This window comes from Oxyura jamaicensis, chromosome 4 (genome assembly GCF_011077185.1).
Source record: "Oxyura jamaicensis isolate SHBP4307 breed ruddy duck chromosome 4, BPBGC_Ojam_1.0, whole genome shotgun sequence".
Lineage (NCBI taxonomy): Eukaryota > Metazoa > Chordata > Aves > Anseriformes > Anatidae > Oxyura > Oxyura jamaicensis.
The window spans coordinates 29,045,117-29,066,109 of record NC_048896.1 but is presented as its reverse complement, the minus strand read 5'-3'; the positions used below and the strand labels follow the sequence as shown (position 1 = coordinate 29,066,109).

At 36.8% G+C, this 20,993-nt stretch overlaps 1 protein-coding gene across 1 annotated transcript in view; it reads left to right on the top strand.

Moving 5' to 3' along the window:
- Positions 1 to 503: 503 nt before the first annotated feature.
- The window catches only part of FSTL5 (follistatin like 5), a 348,242-nt gene continuing 327,752 nt past the window's right edge, over positions 504 to 20,993 (top strand). The window contains exon 1 of the mRNA XM_035323584.1: positions 504 to 691. The gene's annotated coding sequence lies outside the window, so the exon portion shown is untranslated. The remainder of the gene's footprint in view (positions 692 to 20,993) is intronic.

The window sequence follows — 20,993 nt, the reverse complement described above, 5'->3', positions numbered from 1 at the left end:
GCCTATGAAAGTTATAAAACATAAAACCAAGACATAAAAGTCAGGAGATGTATGTGCATAAATAAAAAGAAGATGCATGAGAAGCCTTATATGTAAAGTTTTGAAATGAAAAATGTGAATATTTTTGTCATAATGATGATAACTTATTTTCAAGTAAGATATAAAGTATTTCTATTAACAGGGGAGTAGTTCAACTAGAAAAATCTTTCTGTGAGTAGTGTCCAATAAACTCAGAATCCAGACATGGATCATATTATATTGCCCCAAAAAGACTTCCTTCATAGCTGTGGCAGGGAAGGTTATTCTGAATAATGAATTTATCCTATCTCTGGATAGGTGGCAATTTGTGAGCCTTCTATCCTACTGATTATGTAGTCTTCTGATAGGTAAGCCAGATTTTGAACTAAAATACTAAAATGATTTAAAGATTGAAAGAAGTATGTGTGCACATGCACACAACTTATAGATTTGTATAAATATTTATGTGTTGCTAGGGCTGCCAAATCCAGCTGAGCAGTGGAGGGAAGGCTGCTGCAGCTCGATGCCACCAAGTGTAACAGGTTGCAATGCTGTGCACGTACTCCTGACAAGTGCACACACCGACATCAGTACGCAGCATACAACGCAGGAACACTCAGCGCTCACAAACAGCACCAACAGACTCATCCTGCTTTCCCCTCAGGCTGATCAGGTACCAGATCTGTTAACTGGATATATATACATATATATTACATGTATACGATACGTACGTTAGCTAGCCCTAGGCCCAGTAGCTGGCCGTGGATTCTGCCTTCCTCAGTTGTAAGTAATAAGAAAGACATGTCATATATGAGAAGAGAAGCTTTAGTGAGGCATAGGATATTGCCAATTTCTTCATGCGAGGCTTAACATGAGTTTGGGGACCACTGGTACAGAACAGATCAACACTGCAGGCGTGCTAGAAGCAGGGGTTTCATGGCATGTTATGTGTAGAAGGTGAGACTGGACAGTCACAGGGGTGTCTCTGGTTTTAACAGTTGTTACTCAATCATTTAACAATGCCACATGTAACTCCCTTCCCTTCACTTAAGTGAGAAGGAAATTCCAGTTTTTGAAACAGAAATGAGAAAGTGCCAAAAAAAATCAAGTATCAGGTGAGGGCAGTATCTTGGCTGTTGGTTACCCACCTCACATAGTGTAAAAATAATGTACCATAAAAGCAACACAAGCTCTGTTTATTGGCAACAAGGGAAACTAAGCTTGAATTACAAAAGAGGAAACCATCCCCTCAGCTATAACCACTAATAACTCCTGTTTGATACCTTCACATCTGAACTGCCTCACGATGGTCTGACATGGTAACAGATTTATTTAAAAGCCAACTTTTATCATCAATATACCTTGTGGCACCTTGTCTGTGTCTAGTAAGTAAGGAAAGGAGTTTTGCTTCGCTTTTTCTGGAACTGCCTGGAAGTGTGAGAGAGGGGAGTCTGTTTTTAAAACAAGCTATCGTACGGTTCTGCAATCCTATGAACACTTCTGCTTTTGAAAAAGTGTTTTTCTATCTTCTCAGGAAGGGGTAAATGATTAAAACATTGTACTGAAGGTGTCTAAATAAACCTGACAGTTAATAAGTGAACTGAAGTAATACGTTAAAATTGTGTTTAACCAGTGAGCCCTGACAAGACTTAATGTTTGGTACACATTTTTCCTTTGTTAGCCTGTTCCTGCTAAGCAAAATAATTAGAAATTGAGAAGAGAACAAGAATTATATAATCCTTTCAAACGTGGCAAATCTCATACGTGACACTACCCTCATTGCCAGCCAAGATCCTGTACTTTACCTCGTCCAGCAACGTTACATACCTCAGCCTTCTCTAAATACCTCTCAAAAATCCATGACCACTTCCTCTTCTCCCACCTTCTGCCCTTCCCTTGCCAAACCACCAGTTTCCAGAGCATGCCTTCAATCACTGCGCTCTCTCTGAAGAAAAGTCATGTAGGTCGTGCAGAATATTTCTTTCTCAGAGACTTAGAGAAAGTGAACAGCAGACAAATGTGTTTATCTGACAACACACAGAGCAGGTGAAGGAAACATGGCTGCAAATGTACCTTCTCCCAAACCAGCAGCTTCTAGAAAAAGAACGTGAGCCTGAGATCAAATATGTGCCAGTTCCTGGCACAGTCTGCAGAAATAAATTTGAATAGTTAAACTTCAATCATTTTAAAATAGCAGACAAAAAGAGTGAAGTTAATGCTTATGAGACATATAAGCATCTCGGTTTGTCATACTGCAGCTACAACTGGAGTGTTTACAAAAGAGACTGCTTATTGTAATGACAGGCTGTGAAGTTAGTCAAATGGCATCTATTGCTGGTCAATAACAGCCAATTGAGCTGCCTAGCTACACTCATCTTTTTCCTAATCTATGGTTGCTAGCAGGCTTTTGCACTTTATCGGTATTTTTGGCAGTGCACAAGGACCTGTACCAGAGCAATACATAATGTCGTTATTGTTTTTCTATCCATTATGTGTTTCATTATATTCTTTGAAGAATATATGTTAGTCATCTGCAAATGCCTATTTACTTAAGAGGGTTTTTCTTATTATTACAAATGAGTATATGCACTTTGTGTGTTTTGCATATTTGTTGGCTTTTCAAAACAATTCAAAGAAATACAGGAACCCTTACAGCTTTGCCAGCTGACACTTTTTTGTAGATCAAAGTCTTGTAATTGCTGAATGACTTTGTCTAGCAATTGACAATCGCCTTTGTGTTTAGCGGACTGAACTGTAGAAGGCAAAAGGCTCAAAATTTGTCACCTAGAACAGAGTGGAGACTTTGCCAATCAGTTTTCCCCAAATATATTGTCCTTCCAAGAAAATGGAGCAATAGTGCAGCTTCTTACAGCTTCTTGCTGTGTTCTCTCCCTGAAAAAAAAGATCATTTGTGTGTGTGTGTGTCTGACTTTTGCAGTTCTGATTAAAATCTATTCAAGATCTTAGAGTCAGTGTTGCTCTTTTTCTGCTGGCTCTGCCAGTTGGGGTGTGGCATGTATAAAATGTGATGGGCCTCCTATATTTATGGCTTGTCCAACACAGTCTGGCCAGTGGTGTAACCTGCAGCTTTTATGTGCTGGGAGTGGGGGGGTCTCTATAATAAATTTTTCAGGTCTATTGGGATAATTTTTCCAGTCTACAGTATTTGGAACTATTCTGTGAATTCCAGTTTAGTAAAGATAGGTTGTTACGGTTTGTAAAGTATAAAAAATGCTATGCACCGAGGTAAGGGAGGGTTTAATAGTTTGGCAAGGGGAGCAGTAATCTTTGTTGCACAGTACCTGCTGGAGACAAAGTCTGTGGGCAGAATTTTTTGTGTACAGGTAGAACAGGAAAAGGTGAAGGCAGAGTCTGGAGAAGAAAAAAGGCAGTCATGCAAAGGAAGAATTACATAGAGCAAGATATTCCAAGGAATGGAGGTAGAGGCTTTCTGGATACTGAACCAGATTTCCTCAGCAATACAGAGGATTCTTCTCTTGTTTGGTGTCAATAGAACTTAAAAAGAGTGAAAAAATGTCATGAATGAGCTAAAGAAAAAAGAATATGTGAGACTACATGAGAACTAGAAGTTTCAGAGAGCTGTAGATGGGATGGATTTGGGATCTTCCATTATGTACTCTAATGGTTTGCTAGTGTGATTGGTGTGAAAACTCCCATGTTCCTACTGGGATAGTAAAAGCACTGTTTCTTGTGCTGTCAAAGGAAATGAGTAGTTAATTCAATCTGTGTTCATTTATTGTAATCAAAAAAGGAAAAGTAGGGTGTAAGAGCAACATATATCAATATCCCCATATTATGAATAACAAGTATTTAGTGAAGTCTAGTGATTTACTATTACACAGTAACTTTGAGAAGTGATGTTTACTAAAAAGGCATATGTTTGTTTATTAGAATTTGTGATTACCATAGTTTACCATGTAATAACAGCTGTTCTTCTGCCTGTATCAATATATCCTAAATAGGGAAATGAAGAAGAAGGAAAGAAAATAAATGGGTTAGAGAGGTGGCATGCATGGCATTGGGATAATACTGTTGAAAAGATTTTGTTTCTTAACTAGAGTTAGAGGTATTTTGTCTTCCTGAGATCTGTTTGTGTAGTGTAAACAGTGTTATATAGCATCCTCTGAGAGACTGCAAAGGTGACATCAATTGTGGATAGAATACAATAATAATTGTGTGCACTTAACTCATTTATTTAGAAAAATATGGGAATTAAAACCTAAGAATGTGAATTCTTAATCTATATTATGTATTGTAGGTGTGTCTGTCTAGTTTCCAAAGTTATTGAAAAAGTCTGTAAGAAAAGGGTAGCAAACTGCTAGGAGCAAAGATTGTTTTTAATTTTTCAAAAAATACTGTGAAGCTATCACTTGCATTAATAATAATTATATTTTAATTTAATATGCTAGGCAAATATTTAACTGATGTGCTTAAATTAGTGTAATGCCTGCAGAAAATATGTGAATGGGTAGCTCTTAACGCTAAACAAAACACTGCATTGAACGGTTTTTCTAAAATCCTTGAAGCTGCCACTAGATGGTGATACTAACTTTTAAACAGGCTGAATTTAGTCAGCTACGTTACTCTTCCCTTATTAAGAGCAATATGGAAAGCGCATTTTGGGTTCATATATATAGTCTAGAAGCAATAATATCCACCAGCAATAATATATGTAAAATTGGAAATAGAGAAACTGCAACCATTTTTATTTCAAAATCGTTTTTGGAGCCATGTCTGAGTAAAGATCATTCAACCGTATCCCATCCTTCTTATGTCCCTTTTTAAAATGCATTCTGTGTTGTGTACTTTACTGAGGACAAGAATGTCATGTAGCTACCATTTTGTACTTCAGCATTAAAAAGGACAACAATAGTCATTTTTTGGGACATTTCTGAAAGCTACAAAGCAGTTGTTGGAACAAAAAAATTATAGACCTGTTTGGTTCAAGTACCATTTTGTACCATTTCTTCAGTTCAGTGGAATAGAATCTGCTTTGCAGATTCAAACTGGAGTATTTGGCACTGAGAAAAGGATGAAACTTCATGGAAACACACTTGATAAGTAACATGAGCCTCAACGTATAATTTCTGTTCTGTAAAATGTCTAATGAAGCAGTACACACATTTTTGCTGGAAAAGCACTACTTAATAGTTTTGAATTCCAAGGTTAGGAAAAAAGTATTTCACAGATTTTAGTGATATCATCAAAGCAGCAACAAATTCCATTAATTTTGCAGCAGACAGAATTTTACCTCTGAGGCTTAAAACGTTCTTTGGGTCCAAAACAACATCCGCTTTGAAAGTAGACCAACTATTCCATGCTCTTTTTCTTCACTCCATCCCCTTTGTTCATCCCAGACTCTAACGGCTGCAAACAAATCTTATTAATACCTAGCAAAATCTGTATAACTGCAATATGTGCAACTAATGAACATTTTATGCTAGTGTCATCCTCTAGCCTGTTGGATGTCTTTTACTTAGCTGTTCATGGTAATTAGTGTATTTAAAACTGTTCATAATGGACAATTTCCCCAAGAACTGTAGTTTAATGCTGCCAGCTGTGAGGCTTCTGGTCTGCTCACAGATCTAATAGAGGCTGTACAATTCCCTGGGTTAGTGACAACTAATCCTATGCGTGCCCATCCTCATGATGGACCTGAGCCCTGAAGCCCCCCATTAGGATTGCTTCTGTTTCTGCTAATAAAAAGGTATTAACATACAACTCAGTTGATGTCATTGACTTTTCCATCTCTTAAATGTATTTTCCTTAACTAAAAAGTTTATCAAAGTTCTTCAACTTAGTAGGCTACTACATTGCATATTTAAGACTTAGTGAATTCAGGGTGAAAGTCTTGTCAGAATTACTGACAGCAAAATGTAACTCCCTTGGGTATGTTCAGTGGCTGCCTCAAGTTACCTATGCACTGAAGAATGAAGTTGTCTTGTAACCAAGGTGACAAAAAGTGCTCTACATTAGATATTTCCATGTGACAGATCGGCAAGACTGTTTTCTATCAGATGTAAAAACTGAAATCTTGGAGAAAACTTTCCAGTTAATGCATTTGAGACAGAGGGAATTTTCTCTTTGGGAAAAAGTGAAACTTTTTTGAGTGCTGAAATTATCTATAACTGTAAATTGGTATCTGTGAAGATTTAAAACTGAGATTCACCTGATTAATATCTGTCTGATAAGACAACTACATATCTATGACTTTCAAGATTTGCTACCTCCTACTATGAAGGAAACCATTTTGTTTTCTGATTATATGTTGAAAGTTCAGTTCCTCTGGGGTAGTGCTCCCACTAGCTTTACACTTCCAAAAGTCATTATCATAATCATCATCCCTGACTAAATCTGCTTGTAATCAGATGGGGTTCATCATTCAGTTCTCTCCTATGAAAAAGTCTTGTGTCTGGGAAAAGTGTCAGAGTTACAAACGTTAGTACTTTAGTTTGGAAAACAAGTGTGCTTTTCGAGAGAATAGACCAATTGTCTTTGCTTGCTGTATTTTGATTCATGTTGTGAAGAGCTTTCTGAACACTTGATCAGGATTCCTCTGACAGAAGAGGTGCTGTCCCTGGAGTATGCTCAGTGCACGTCAGCCACCAACGTCAGGCATTTGCTCTGTTGAACCGGAGAGGAGTTGTTGAAGTAACCTACACAATTCATACAACGTGGGCAGTGAGTTCTCAGCCCAGTTTTTCAGACTTGCAGATCTCTTTGTTTTCCATGCTAGCATTGCCTATATGTAGTCTCATCCTACCAAAATCCAAAGATTTTTGCCTGTTTTTAAAGTCTCATATTTTTTCAGTAGTATCAAATCCCTTAAACTTGCAAGACAGATCAATGGGAGCTGTGTGGGCACAATTAATATCTCAATGGCTAAAAAATAAAAAATCCTTTTAAGTGTATAAATCCTAATAAAGTGTATATTTAAATGTGTAGTTGGGGTTTGGAAAGGGTTAGGTACTATATCCATAGTCACTTCTTTAAATTATGAATGCTATTAAAGAGGACCAGATGTCCTGCTGAGATGATTTTGCTCCCAGTATTTTTCCGGTAGGTACCATAAGAAGTTAATTATTCTGGCTTCAAAATAGTGAAGTCAGCTTGGAAGAGGACAAGTTTTCAATAAACATGCCAAAAAATTACTTATTTTGTAAGTGCTGTCTTTTAGAATTGGCTGAGGAATTATTATTTGTTGTTTATTGCTTTGTAAGAAAGCATCTAACTAGTTTGTCAAGATTATTGACCCACGAGAAAGCAGCACTACTTATAGAAACAAAACCACTGTCCAAGCTTTAGATAATTTGATGTGAACACTGTTCACAATTCATGTTACTGAAAATTATTTATGCCAATAAATAAGCTGGCATGCATCTATTTCATTTTTCAAGCCCATCTCTGTACAGGTGGTGGGAGTTCTCATGTCAGTATTTCACCATGAAAGGCAGGGAAAGGGCCAAACTATACTCTCCAAGTACCTTTTATTTTTAATATATTTCCTATAGTTTTGGATAGCTAACTATACAAAACATCACAATCTTAAATGTCTTTTAATTACTTCCTTGAAAGACATTTGAATTGAAAAATCTGAACAACCGTGTGTATATACTTGGTTTCTTCCTTCCCTAGTTTTCTTTATTTCTCTGTTCCATCATGATCATGTTGCAAGTGTTTACGTAAATGCTAGCTTTTTTCATATAGGAGATTTCATTACTGCTCTTTACTATCAGCCAGCTTGTGCCTTTACTCAGAATTGAAATTTTTTATTAGTAAATCAGTGCAAGACTTTGCAAGTTAGCATTTCTTTGCTTATTCAACATGTAAATCTGCTAAAAAGGTGTTTCAAGCAGGGAAGTCCACAGGACTTCCTGGAAACATTAGCACTTTGGATCATCAGGTGATGGGTCTAAAAGACTCTCTTTTGCCCTAAAATGTGTCCTGGTATGTCCCTATTGATGCAGAAGAACAATTGCTATTTCTCTTTTATAGTGCTGGAAAGCTGATTATATGGCCATGAGTGGTGCTGTTGATGGATGTTTGGCACTGTGTGCACTTCCCTTACTGTTAGAAAAATGTTTTCCTAGAACCATAAAGGCTGAGAACTGAAGTTATTTGTTTTAATAAAAGAAGAATCTGCTAACTTTGTGATCACAGAAGCCATTAATAATCAGACAGGCTTCTTCAACAAAACCCAAGAACAAAACCAAAACTTTTCCAGTTAACTTTATTTATCATGCCTTATGGAGTTTATTTCTCACTTGACTTCTACTATTTATTATTTAAGAGATATAAGGAAAGAAAAGAGAGATGTTTTCAGAAAAGATTAGAGGAAGAAGAAGACAGAGCTGCAGAAAGGAACTGGCCTATTACCATAACGGCAGGAGTTACAGAGAGGAATTATTCAGAATCTTGATGAATAAATGAGAAGTAATGCTATCTGTATAGATCGTAATTCAAGCATCGCCTGCTCCAGTTGCTTAGCAAAAATGAATAAATCAACTACCTCTGGTTAGCACTTGAAATTTGTATAGATGTTGGGACCTACGTTGTTAAGCTTTCCTCCAAAATCATGAGAAATACCTAAATTATTGGAAATGCAAGATTATAACCTAAATGTACATATAATTCAAACATCGTTGCTTGAGTCAAATGAAGCCTAAAATGGAAAAAAAAAAGCAGGGAGGAAAGGTCCATTAAATTCAATAAATGTTTGCTGTGAAACATGTCAAGCCTCAAAGGTGGTGTGGAAGTGGAGAACAATATTGAAGTTCAATAGGATGAAAGACAAAAAAAAAAAAAAATCTTAAATTAAGCTCATAAATGCTAGAGCGTTACATCGGCATGTAAGATGTGCAGCTAATCCAGCAAGTGGTTTACATGTGGAAATTCAACACTGACGTTGGTAAATTTAAGTTGAGTTCCACAGAATGTCATTTCGTATTTTGCACTGTGCTGCATAATAGTTGTCCAGCTGTAAAATGCTTTTTACCCACAATAGGAAATTTTGCAGACTGGCATGCGAGACATTTTCAGGGCTTTCTGCCTGGTGAAGATTATTCCTCGTGGAAAGGCAGCACATTAAAAAATGTCTATTGTGTGAGGACATATAACTGAAAGGCAAGAGGAAATATAGAAGTAGCATAATGGATTATTACACACACACAGAAATAGAGAGAATGATTATCTAGTGAATGTTGCAGATTACAATGCCATAATACCTGACATATTTTGAAAAACTGTGCTCTATTTGCAAAGAAGCAAAGATGGGTGTGATTATAATGTGGCCTGATGAGCCTTCACCAGGCACAGGGTGAAATTTAGAGCAATAGAACTTGTGTGATTTTGACGCAGACAGCCCCGCTTCACAGAGGGAATGGTGATAGTAGCTGTCTATAAAAAGCCTAGCAGACAAGAGACATACTAACTTTGCCTTATGAAAAGGCATCTGTGGCATGCGCAGCTTAAATCTTTGTGGAAAACCACAAAGAATCGCAGTGATCACAGCTTCTTGACAGGACCTAGACATTTCTGCATTTGTGTAGTTGCTGATGGATGAACAGTGAAGGGAAGAAAAGAATACGAACCAGGAATTTTTAAGCTACAGTATGCGACTGTATCATAAATCAGAGAAAATAAGCATTTTCATTTAATAGTGACTTGGAACACTAAATATTGCAGTTCTGTAGCTTTTGCCAAGTATAATCTGCTCAGGAGATGTGAATTACAGTTAATAGAAAGGCTTACAGTAAGCCTCCAAAAGGCTCGCGATCAGGCTTTAAAACAAATGTTTTTGTTTCTCTATTGTCTTGAAGTTTATGTGGTTATTCTGCAGTCACTGAAAGAACGTGGCACTGATGGCAAAATTACTATTTTGTAATATAAAGTTTACCTTAATTTTATTAGGTCAGTACAATAAATACAGGAGGAAATCAGTTGTTTTCCATCCTGGAAAAAATAATTTCTGATATTTTAGAAAAAAATCAAAATTTTAATTTGATTTTTTTAATTTGATTTTTTTTTTTACAACAGTAAAATTCCTTTCCACATGTACTTTAAAACTGCTGTTCTTGTCTGTGATAACTCCCTTCATTATCTGCAGCCATTTCCTTACTTGCTGACGAGTCTTGCCTAAGCTTGTTTGAGATAATAGTTATTACTGAGCTACAAAAAGCAGATTAAAGGAGAAAACCAAGTCCTAACTGTCATGAGGCCACAACAACTACAATTAACTTATTTCTAGCTCTGTATTTTCTTGTTCTTTGTATTAAAAAAAAATAGGTACAATTATTTTTTCTTTTATCTTTTTGATGGTAAGTTAATCTCTTCTCTTTAAAAAGAGATCCTCAACCAATACCTATTTTTAATGTGTTATCTTCATATTTGCAATTTTCCTGATGATTGTTTCACAGATTGTCAGTGTTTCTGGAGATAGACTTTCACATTAAAAAATTATAGGTCTTTGGGACCGAGAGAAAATAAAATTCCAATTTGAGGTCAGAGTCTTCACTGTCACCATCAGCAAATATGCTACAGCATTTGTGATAGTATGCTTGGAGGCATGCACCAGAGTTAGAACTTGTTAACAACTCACTGTCTCTTGGGTAAGATGAATGAAAGTTTGTTCCGCAGCAAGAATGTTCTTCCTTAAAATGCAAAGCTTCACTTCACAGCTTAGCTTAAACCATGAAGACTGAAGGTTGCAAGCGGCATCTGAGGGTCTGATACCAACTGAATGTGAACTACCTCAGTCCTTGGGCTTTGTCTCATATCTTGCATTATAAAACACATACATATCAGTCATGTTATCAGCATCACTTTTATTACTACAGCTGTACCGTGTACAGATGTTAATTGCCTGTGCTCCAAAACCAGTCCAAGTCACTTGTGTGGAATTAGCAGCTATCATTTCAGTACCTGTTGGCAACTAGTATTGTTGGTTTGTACAGAAATGTGAGCATGCATAACAGGCAAATACCAAGCAGGAAACAATAGGATTTAGCAGAAACAATCGGAAAATTAGTGATGTCACACAGAAAACCATACATATTACAAAGCTTTCTCTATTATTATTATTTTTACTATGGAAAATACATTTCCAGCAGCCTTTCATAACCATTACATTTTCTCAAATAATTAGCTGTTGGAATCCACAATATGGACCATCCAAATGGCCATGCAGTTGTTACTTAGGAAAATTCATACAGGTTGCCGTTTACATGTCCCATAAAGGTATGCAAGTAGTGTGTCTTGTTGATCATTGACTTTCTTCTCCAGCACCTGCAGAACACACTTGAAAAATATTCCAACATAAATGTAGCTACTGTGTCTAAAAGCTTTTTAAAAGCCATATAAAGCTACTTGAGGCAGAAATAAGTCTTCTCTTCACCAGCAGTGAGAACAGACTGTGCAGTCACCAGCAATATTGTAATAAGAAAAAAAAAAATTTTTGAGAACTTCACTAGATTAATTTCTCATGCTGTGTCAATCACACTGCTTTACCTGAGCTTTTGGGAAATGAGTGCCACAGATGGATTTTGGGATATGTCAAAAAATCTTGCGAAGATTTTGGATATTCTGTTTAATATGCAGATATATCAAAAAGGCAATGGTAATCTGATGTGTCATATGATTGTAAGCATAGTCCTAATACAGAAGGGGAGTGATACTTTCCTGAATAGGCGCAAGCTATACAGAACAGGTTATTTTGTAGCAGGTTGAGCTACTCTTACTACAGTAGGAGTATAGCCTGCTTTATTTTTTCTTCTGTTCTTTTGTCCAAAAGACCATTGTGAAGGGTGCTGAAAGATTCAGATGTGTGGTGGGTGGAAGCGCTCCTGTATGTGTAAGTAATGTGACAGCGCAGCATTGTTATCTGAGTACTTCCAGGAGTTGCCTGGATTATTACATATCCATTTGGAATTTGAACCTTTTGCTGTTTTTCTGCTTCAGAGTGATGTATGGAGGAATGACCTTTCAGTGACATTCCTGAGTCAAAGGAGAGTTATTAATATGGCCACATGCCTGCGCATATGTTACTTGAACATGAAAACAGCAGCACCTGGCTTAGCCATGCATCAAAAACAGTGTAATGAACTGTATTTATAGCTTGGCTTAAGGTTTGACTGACACAAGTAGGATGAGAAGAGATTAAGATGGATGGGAAAATACTTGGCTTGTATTTATTCTTCTCTGACAAAATCTTGAGGTGTCACTTTGCCACTGTCCTTCGGCTATCTAATCTGTAAGTGTGTGATTACAGATAGCCAACAAACGTTGAGCTGTTCTACTATTATAAATGAATATTTGTGTATGTCCTAATATGATAGATCCAGTGAATACACGTGACACAGTTAAAGTAGGGCATTTATTACAGAATAAATGATTACAAACTTTTTTTTTTTATGACTTTGAACATTTAAGCGAAGTTTGTTCTTATTCTCTTGGGTCTTCCACATTTCAATAGCGTAAATTAAAAAAGAAAATCTAAAGGAACGAAAAGAAGGAATAAAATTATGTTGGCAGATGGGGTAGGAAAGGAGTATGGAGCAGCTGGAGAGCACTTAGAATATGACAGTCCTTTTCTGTATTTCTTTTTTGTTGCTGCTCCGGGAGTAGAAGAGAAAGCCAGCTTCAATATATGTCCTATCAAATAAGTATCTACATAAATTACAGATGTGACTCTGGCTAGGGCATGTTTTTATCTCTGTGCCAGAGACATCTTTAGTTTAAGATATTTGTCATTCTGGTGTGCACTCTTTGTTTTGTCTGTTCTCTCCTGCGGTGCCAAGCAAACACCTTAGCTCCGCTGTCTGTATTTTAGCATCTGCTGTGTCTTTGCATGACACTATATTCTCCTTCATGTCTCACTGCTTCACCAGTGTCAAAATTGCACTGGGTAATCAGGAGGAAATTTCTTATCATAGCCCCCCATAGACCTCTACCTTGAAAAGTATTCATCTTATTCTTTTCTTCCTAGTTCTCGTAATATATTTTTTTCTCCAATCAGTAAATATGTTGTTCAAGTATTATCTCTTCCAGAACCAAGAGGATTTGATGATTAAGGATTTTTAGACAGCTCCACTTACCCTGGCTACTGATATTTCTGAGCTTTCTTGGATTTGCCTGAAAAAACTAGAGATAGGACAAGCAGAATTGACTTGCTACAGTCTTTTCAAAATCAGTAACCACTTGATCCAGATAGGTCTATAGCTATATTGACAAGCTTTTTCCCTTCATTCCTTCTTCTCCCGTCCTCTCCCCTCCTCCATGCTTTTCTTTCTAAATTGCCATTTCATTAGTATCTCTCAATTTTGCAGTCATTTTATTAGTTAATTTCCGAATCCTTTACCAATGAATGCAATACAGTTCTCCAATTTTATAGGTGAGAAAAATGAAGTGCAGAAAAAAGGGAGTCACTTACCTACTGTCACTGAAGGCCATTTCAAATTTCATTTTCCTCTGTTAAGATTGATTCTTTACAGAGAATCTCCTGTTCTCCCTGTCATGATGATATAGATGGTGGTGGTAGGGGGAAAAAAAAAAAGCTGATTTCAACTTTGTAGAAAATTATCAGAGCATGCTGGTAACCAGATTTGTGTTCCTGAAGACTTCTGAGCATGTTCTTGTGCTGATTGTTTTTGTCAACTCGTATCGGTAACGGCCCTGTTCTTCTAATTCATTCTTCAAGAAAGACAATTTACTCTTTGCCTGAGCTTACGCTTAATTCTGTAGAAATATCCTATAGCCAGCATTACATGTTTTTATTTCTGTATGTTGAAATGCATCAACCAAAGGCACGTACAGGCAAGGGTATTTCATGTATTTAGGATGTTTTTAATCTTCTGAAAATGTTTGTAGACTAATATTTGTATGCGCTAGTTTAATAACTTTTCTAATTCAAGTACTTCTGCTTTTAACTGTCTTGGTAGCCTTCAATTAAATGCTCCTGGAGGCTAAGGTACCTCTTTTCTGGCAGTTGCCTTATAGGAACAGTAATAGGAGCAAGAACTTGTTGAAGCAATTTTCCTGTTCTGATAGATTGGTCATGAGATATGCAGTTCTTTCTTTTGCAGAAAAGGAAATAAGATGCTGCTACTGTATCAGATCAAGGCAAGCCAGACACCGAGGTAATGGGACACAGACTGAGGAAGGAATATTTGATTTGAACCCAGCTGTTACTGAAAATTAAGCCTGAGTGACACTGCCTGGATCACTAAGAAGTGTAGCTTCTATTGGGTTCTGAGGGAGTCAGTGATGCTTATTAAATGAGTTAATTGTGAAATTGAGTACAGGGAACAAAAAAATTCTGAAGCTAGCATTTTTTTTCAACAGTCTATTTAACTAGAAATAGTGTTTCTGGTTGGAAAGATCTGTGCTCATAAATACATTAATTGAATGGCAGTAGGCAATATAATCTAATTGTTTTTTATGTTCCTGTATATAATACAATGTTGTGATAATTCAATCGCTATTATATGCCTGTTTTTAACCACAAGGAACCTGAGTGTATAGGTAGTAAGAACCTTTCTGTGGCAGGGACTGTTGTAAAGAATGTGATGATGATGTTGGTACTGATAGATACACATATTAAAGTATAAAGTATTTTCAAATGAATTCTTATACCAAAGTTTCCTATAGCTTTTTCAAGGGTATTATTTTTCTTGGTAGAATACACTTTTGGAATTGAGGTCTTAGTAGCAAAACTGCTAGTCTCAGAGGTACCTTGACAGTGACCATGTCTTGTCTAACGTCATGAGTTTTTCAGAAAAAAATGGGGAGCTACATTGCTAGTCCCTGAGTTTAAATACCTGTTTTATTCCCAAGACCTACCAAATATTAATTAGTTTTGTCATCTACAGATATAGGAGTCAGAAATATTAATATGCAGGGAATTTAGAGATGCTGCTTAGAATCATTCCCTGGGCTGCACAGATGTGTTCAATAATGCTTTTTATATTGTATCTCACCATGTTTATATTGTGACAGTAATTTCTTGGGGAGGTACTCTGTCAGTGAGTGCAGTGATAGGACAAAGGGTAATGGTTTTAAACTAAAAGACAGATTTAGATTAGATGTTAGGAAGAATTCTTTACTCAGAGGGAGGCGAGGCACAGGTCTCCCAGAGAAGCTGTGGATTCCCCATCCCTGGCTGGATGGGACATTGGGCAACCTGGTCTGGTGGGAGATGTCCATGCAGGGTTGGGTGGTCTTTAATGTCCCTTCCAGTCCCAACCATTTTGTGATTCTCATATGTCAATTATTTAATTCTAAAGTATGCACAACAGATTTTTCATCTGAACACATTTTTGCATAGCAAAATATTAGCCCTTGATCTTCACCAGTTCACTAGTTTACTTCTTACATTAGATGCTCCCTCATTTTGGAAGGTCAGTCAGAATCACAAGGGTTTTACTCGGGTTCTCTATGGAGAGAGGCTATCAGCAATCTTTCTTAAATTTGCTCCGACATTTGTTCTGCTTGAAACACTTGGTTGCCAAGGATAGAAAAATGTCTTTGCTTATTCTAAGAATTAGTTTCTGATTACAAGTATCAGCAGTTGAAAAGTACAGGTCATTCTGCTCAGGGATAGCAGGACAGGTTATTGGGTGTTTGTATGGGAGGTATTTCTGCTTACTGGTATCAAGCAGATCTCTTCAGTAGAGATCACAGTACCTTAGGATCCACAAGGACACATGTCTAGATTGTTTTGTTATTGAAAGCCTGCCCAGATTTTCTTCATCTGGATTGAGAAGATGTGCATCACCAATGAAAGGAAAACCTATGAAGTATTTCTTCCCTTTTTCTTTTATGTGTAGTTATGTATGACTGGCTACACATACTAAGCAGTGGAAGGTTAACAAAATCTCTGGGTATGCCATGCCTCCTGACAGACAAATCTTGTCAAGGCAAAATAACTCTTCTTTGTATTTCACATACATAAATCCTCTCAGCACCATTTGAGGTTGAAAGATTTTTTATTTTTTTTTTTTTTTTTTTTTCCATGGGAGACTTTCAGAGATGCCAAATGAAAAGCAGATTGCAAAGCTTCCTACCACTGAAAGCAAGTGAAAAAATCTTAAATTATCCTAGATAAACAAGAACAGATACGGAGTCATGGTATGTTTCCTGCTACCATGGAGATGTTTGCTAGCAGTGAGATTTTTCAAGAAGTTGGTTGTCAGTTTTCAGACAGGCAGAAGTAGATTACAATTTCAACTGGTTTAACTAGGCAATACAGTGTTTATTTCTTCTTCAAAATCTCTTTCACAGTATATGATCTCTCTGTTACCTGCAATTCCTTAAATGTGATACCATTTCATTAATGGCTGGGTAACCTTCAAGAACGCAAACGCATTCCTCTATTCCCTGATCTGCCTAACCCCAACCCCTTCCCTCCCTATGTATTCTGTTGCATTATCAGAAGTATGAGTTACATCGTCTACTTCTTGTTTGCCAACTAATTTCCTTAGCTGTGCAAGGTATGTTTAGCCAGGATTGTCTCAGCCCTCGGTGCACCAGGACTTCTTCCAGGATTGTGCTGCTTTTACTTCTGCGACTCGTACAAATTTGCAGTATATATAGCACATCCACACTTGCTTATGCAGATCTCTTATTTCATATTTTATTAAATTTCAATTCAGAATTCCTTATTTGAGAAGATTATTCAAAGGATAAAAAAAAAATCCTTAAAGTAAATTTTGATTAGATTTAAAGCTAAAAGACTCTGAAGCTCTCGTGGGTTTTGATGAAAAGCTTTTTCCTCAGAAGCAGAAAAAGTTTCTTCTCCAGTGCATTCGCTATTTGGGCTTGGTATGTTATTGGTCTTAGTTTGTTACTTTTTTTTCTCCTTCTGGCAACATAAACTTCATGATAGTTTATAGATGCTCTTGATTGAGGGGGAATTCCATGAGCAATAAAAGATATTAGAAGGACACTTGCTGTTTCTGTCTTGCCAGGTTTACCATAGGGCAAGCTTCAGTGATTAAGTTGGTTGAAGATCAGAGGTTTGGTTGATGACAGTAATCAAATCAACCTGATGCATCTTCCTAAGAGCTGTAGAGTTGATCTCATTTTTATGTTTCTAAATATATGCATTTATTCAAATTTCTGCAGTCAGCTGGAAAGAAACATTTTCATTTCTTTAGTTAAATTGGAAAGGCAAGGAAAGGTGAACAACAACAAAAAAGGATGTTAAATTTATCCAAAACCCATATGGTCATTGTATGTGCTGAAATTAACTGTATTAATAGCACTACTACTATTTTTATTATTGCATCTGAGTAGGAGTTAATCTTACTGATTTAAAGTTCAAAATAATTAAGTCGATACCTTTCTATCTTAATATGCACAACAAATGCAGATGAATTCACCAGATGACATGAGTTAGGTTCTGTGATTATGATTTAGCTTATATGTTGTATCTTTTTAATTCAAAGTTGCTAAGATCAAGAAGCTATAGTGGATAATTCTTACATAATACTTGGATATATAGATCTCTGATCACATATGATTGTGTATTTATCCTTCCAGAAGGATTTCAACTATTCATAAGAATATATATATAATTCTCTTCTGTATATTTTGTTTGTGGAATCTGGGGGCATTATGACCAATGAGCAAAGTGTTTTGAAAAAAAAAAAAAATAATCTGGGGACATCATGGGATACCCTCAGAATACCAGGAAAGATTTAGTCATAGAAGTTTTTATATTAGGTAGGCTTCCTCTAGGTGTACGATTATGGAAGCGGTACTACATTATATAAAACTTTCATAGGTCCTTTAGGACCAAAATAACAGTAGGGAAAATAATTTGATTTCTATGATTAATCTGATGATATGGGGGGTAACACTTCTTCCTTCACTGAAATTTAACAAGGATATTGGATTGGTCTTATACTACAGAAGAAAATTAAATACATTTTGTCTTCACAACTCAAATATTTTGTGCAGCAAATGTATTCTATTGTCTTCGGCCCTTCTGTAGGAAACAGGTGAAGGATTAGAGCACACTGCTTTTAAAGACAGTATCACTGTGAACATGATCCAGCACTTTGGCTTTACACTGTTGAAATTACTGTCTGCATGAGTGATGCAGGTTTCCCAAATGTAATTTTAGTTATGAAATTAGGACTATCACATACAAGAGTTGATAGAGGGTTTTCCAAGTAGAAAGAGGAATATCAAATTAGGCATGGTAACACAGGCAACGTCTTCCCCCATGACTTAAAGTATGATGTAGACTCTCTATATCAAACCACACAGAGCAAAGGGGAATAAGTATTAATATTTGAACGTGGTGCTTTTTATTTTGTTTAATACTTCTAATATCACAGCCTTTGTTACAGAGAAGACAAGTTGACAGAAAAAGCCATTAAATCTCTTGTTGACTGACGATTAAAAAACAAATCAAGACACTGGCATTTTCTATCAGCTGTTTCCTGGGTGCACAAGGCTTCAGACTTCTGAAATCAGTGCTGTTTGTATAAAATGCTGCACCAGTTGAAGAGCATTACAGCATTAATCTCTGACCAAACAACTCAGCAAGCAGGAATCCTTTTTAATCACATTATTACAGAGTAGGATGAATATACAGAGGATGGGGATGCTTGTTGTTCTCATATCTGCTGTGGGTCAGTGTACATGATTCTTTCCTTCTGAAGGAATATCTCTAGTTCAAATGACCTCTGAACTGTAGAAATGTAAGAAGCTAGGTCAGCCCTGGGAGTTCAAATAAAGAGAAAAAGCTTAATTTCTGGTCAAGTACCAAAACCTTATATATCTGAAAAGAACTCTTTTTCAAAAAAGTTAGTATATGGGTTGTAGCTGTGAATGAGGGGAGTCAGCCCTGTTACTTGACCACCTATATATACTAGTTACCTCTATTAGCAAAGAGCTTTGGGAGCAACGGTGGAAATTAAAAATTCTAATCTGCTCAAACTCTGAAAACATGGAAAACCCTTCTGCTGCTGCCTTGAGACTTTAGTCATGATTGGTGTTTTTTCTTGTTATCTTTAAACTTTTAATGTACTTTATTGCCAGAATGTTCACTGTATGTGTTCATTGAAGAGACAGAAGGAAAAAGGACAATTAAATCAAGTGAATTCAAGATGTTTTTGTTCTGCAGAAAACCCGCATGATACCTCAGGTTCCTTAGTACCTTTTTGTCTCAGCGTATATATGTACTCCTTATATTGAGGCAGAGCTTGAACTGCAATTCACTTCAAATTCACAATAAGATGTTCTTTAAAAGTACATTTTTGAAATGTAAAATGTATTTTAAAAGCTGGGTCTGAGAATTTTTTGGATGCCTTGTGTTAGAGTGAGTCAACACACTGTTCTTGAATGGATTAAATTACAAGTCAAAATACAGAAGCAGTTTAGGAAACCTAAGTTTGTCTTACGTTTCCTTGTCCTGAAAAGATGCCAGCTGGAAGTAATGAGATTAGCTTCTGTTTCCCAGGAATTGTGTGGTGAAAGAATCCTGAAGTTAGACAGTATTCAGATTTAGCTGAAACTCTGCCTTGCACCTGAGAGCTGAAGTATTTTTTCCTATTTCCATCAGATGACAAACAGGTTAATTTAAGCCATCATGAGAGCAGAGCAGGAGCATTCACTCAGATAATTGTCTTGTTTGCTGATGGCTGTTGCTTGTTAATGAGTCCTGTGCCTCTTTACTGCAAGCTGAGAGCCTCCCTTATTTGTGGACACAGCAGCAGTGATGTCTGGAGAATTTTTGATGGGTTATTTGGAAGAAAAAATGACTAATCCATTACAGTGTACTTTCAGTTAAATATGTACTAGCAACAGGTTGGAATAAGAAGAAACAGGCTCCTATCAGGCAAATCCAGCTGCACTTATATCTCTGCAATACAAGTTTCTGCTGACGTCCTCAATGCAAATGGGAGGTTTATCGGTGGGATCAAATTATCACAGGTGGTTATTTTTTTTCCTTTTTCTTTTCCTCAGATCTCTGTGGTGTACCTCATTGACCTGCTTTTCCTGCTAACAGTCATCATATCTGCATTATTTCCTGCGTTACTCTTCCTGTTGATAACTGGGGATGGTACTGTACCTGAATTACGCAGCTTTTTTGGCTACAGTGCCTTGCCTTCCTTCCCCTGCTTCCTCAGCTTGGAGCTCTGACCTGGAGGTTGCCATTAGGAAGGGCAAAGGTAACAGGATGGCCAGGGAAGTCATGCTATGCAGCAAGTCACTTCAACTTTTGATAATCTAGCTTCTTTCAGATCCATCTCCATCGTGGCTTTGTACAACATAATAGATGTAGTCAAGTGTTTCTGTTTCTGCAGGTGCTTTGACATTGTATCACCTAACCGCTGAAATAGCCATTTATTTTTTGTTTGTTTCCCTTAATTTTATGAATCTTTCCACATCTTTATTGGCTTCTAGAGAGGATGTTTTAGAGAGAATCATTTTTATACAGAAGTTGATTTCCATAAGGGCTCTACCATTTGTTGAAATGTAGGTTTCCTACTCAGAGAAAAGAAAATCCAGTATTAGGATTCTTCTTTGTAGCCTACCAGTGGATTTCCCTGAATGTTTCAGATTTGCTGTCCTCCGTACTACTGGTAGGTGTGCACTTTCTGTAGAAAACCAAGTTTTCTTTTAGTGAATTCTCTCTCATATATGGGTATATTTGCACAGCAAACAAACAAGGAGTAGTTTCCTTCTTTCATTGGGACCTATCTGCAGTTCTTACAACCTTCATATAAGCTGGATGAGTATATTTTTACTGCAGCTTTCATATTTGAATACAGGTAGAGAAGAGAGCTCTTTAAAAAGACCCGTGTATTTCCTATGAATGTTAATTTCTAATGTGGCATCCTAGCTTCTGTCACTAGCAGTATATATGTACCCAGACAGCTTCTTGAAACTGAAGGCTGAAGAACAAAACAGAGGGAGAAGGAGACCTTTTCATTTGTACTACCGCT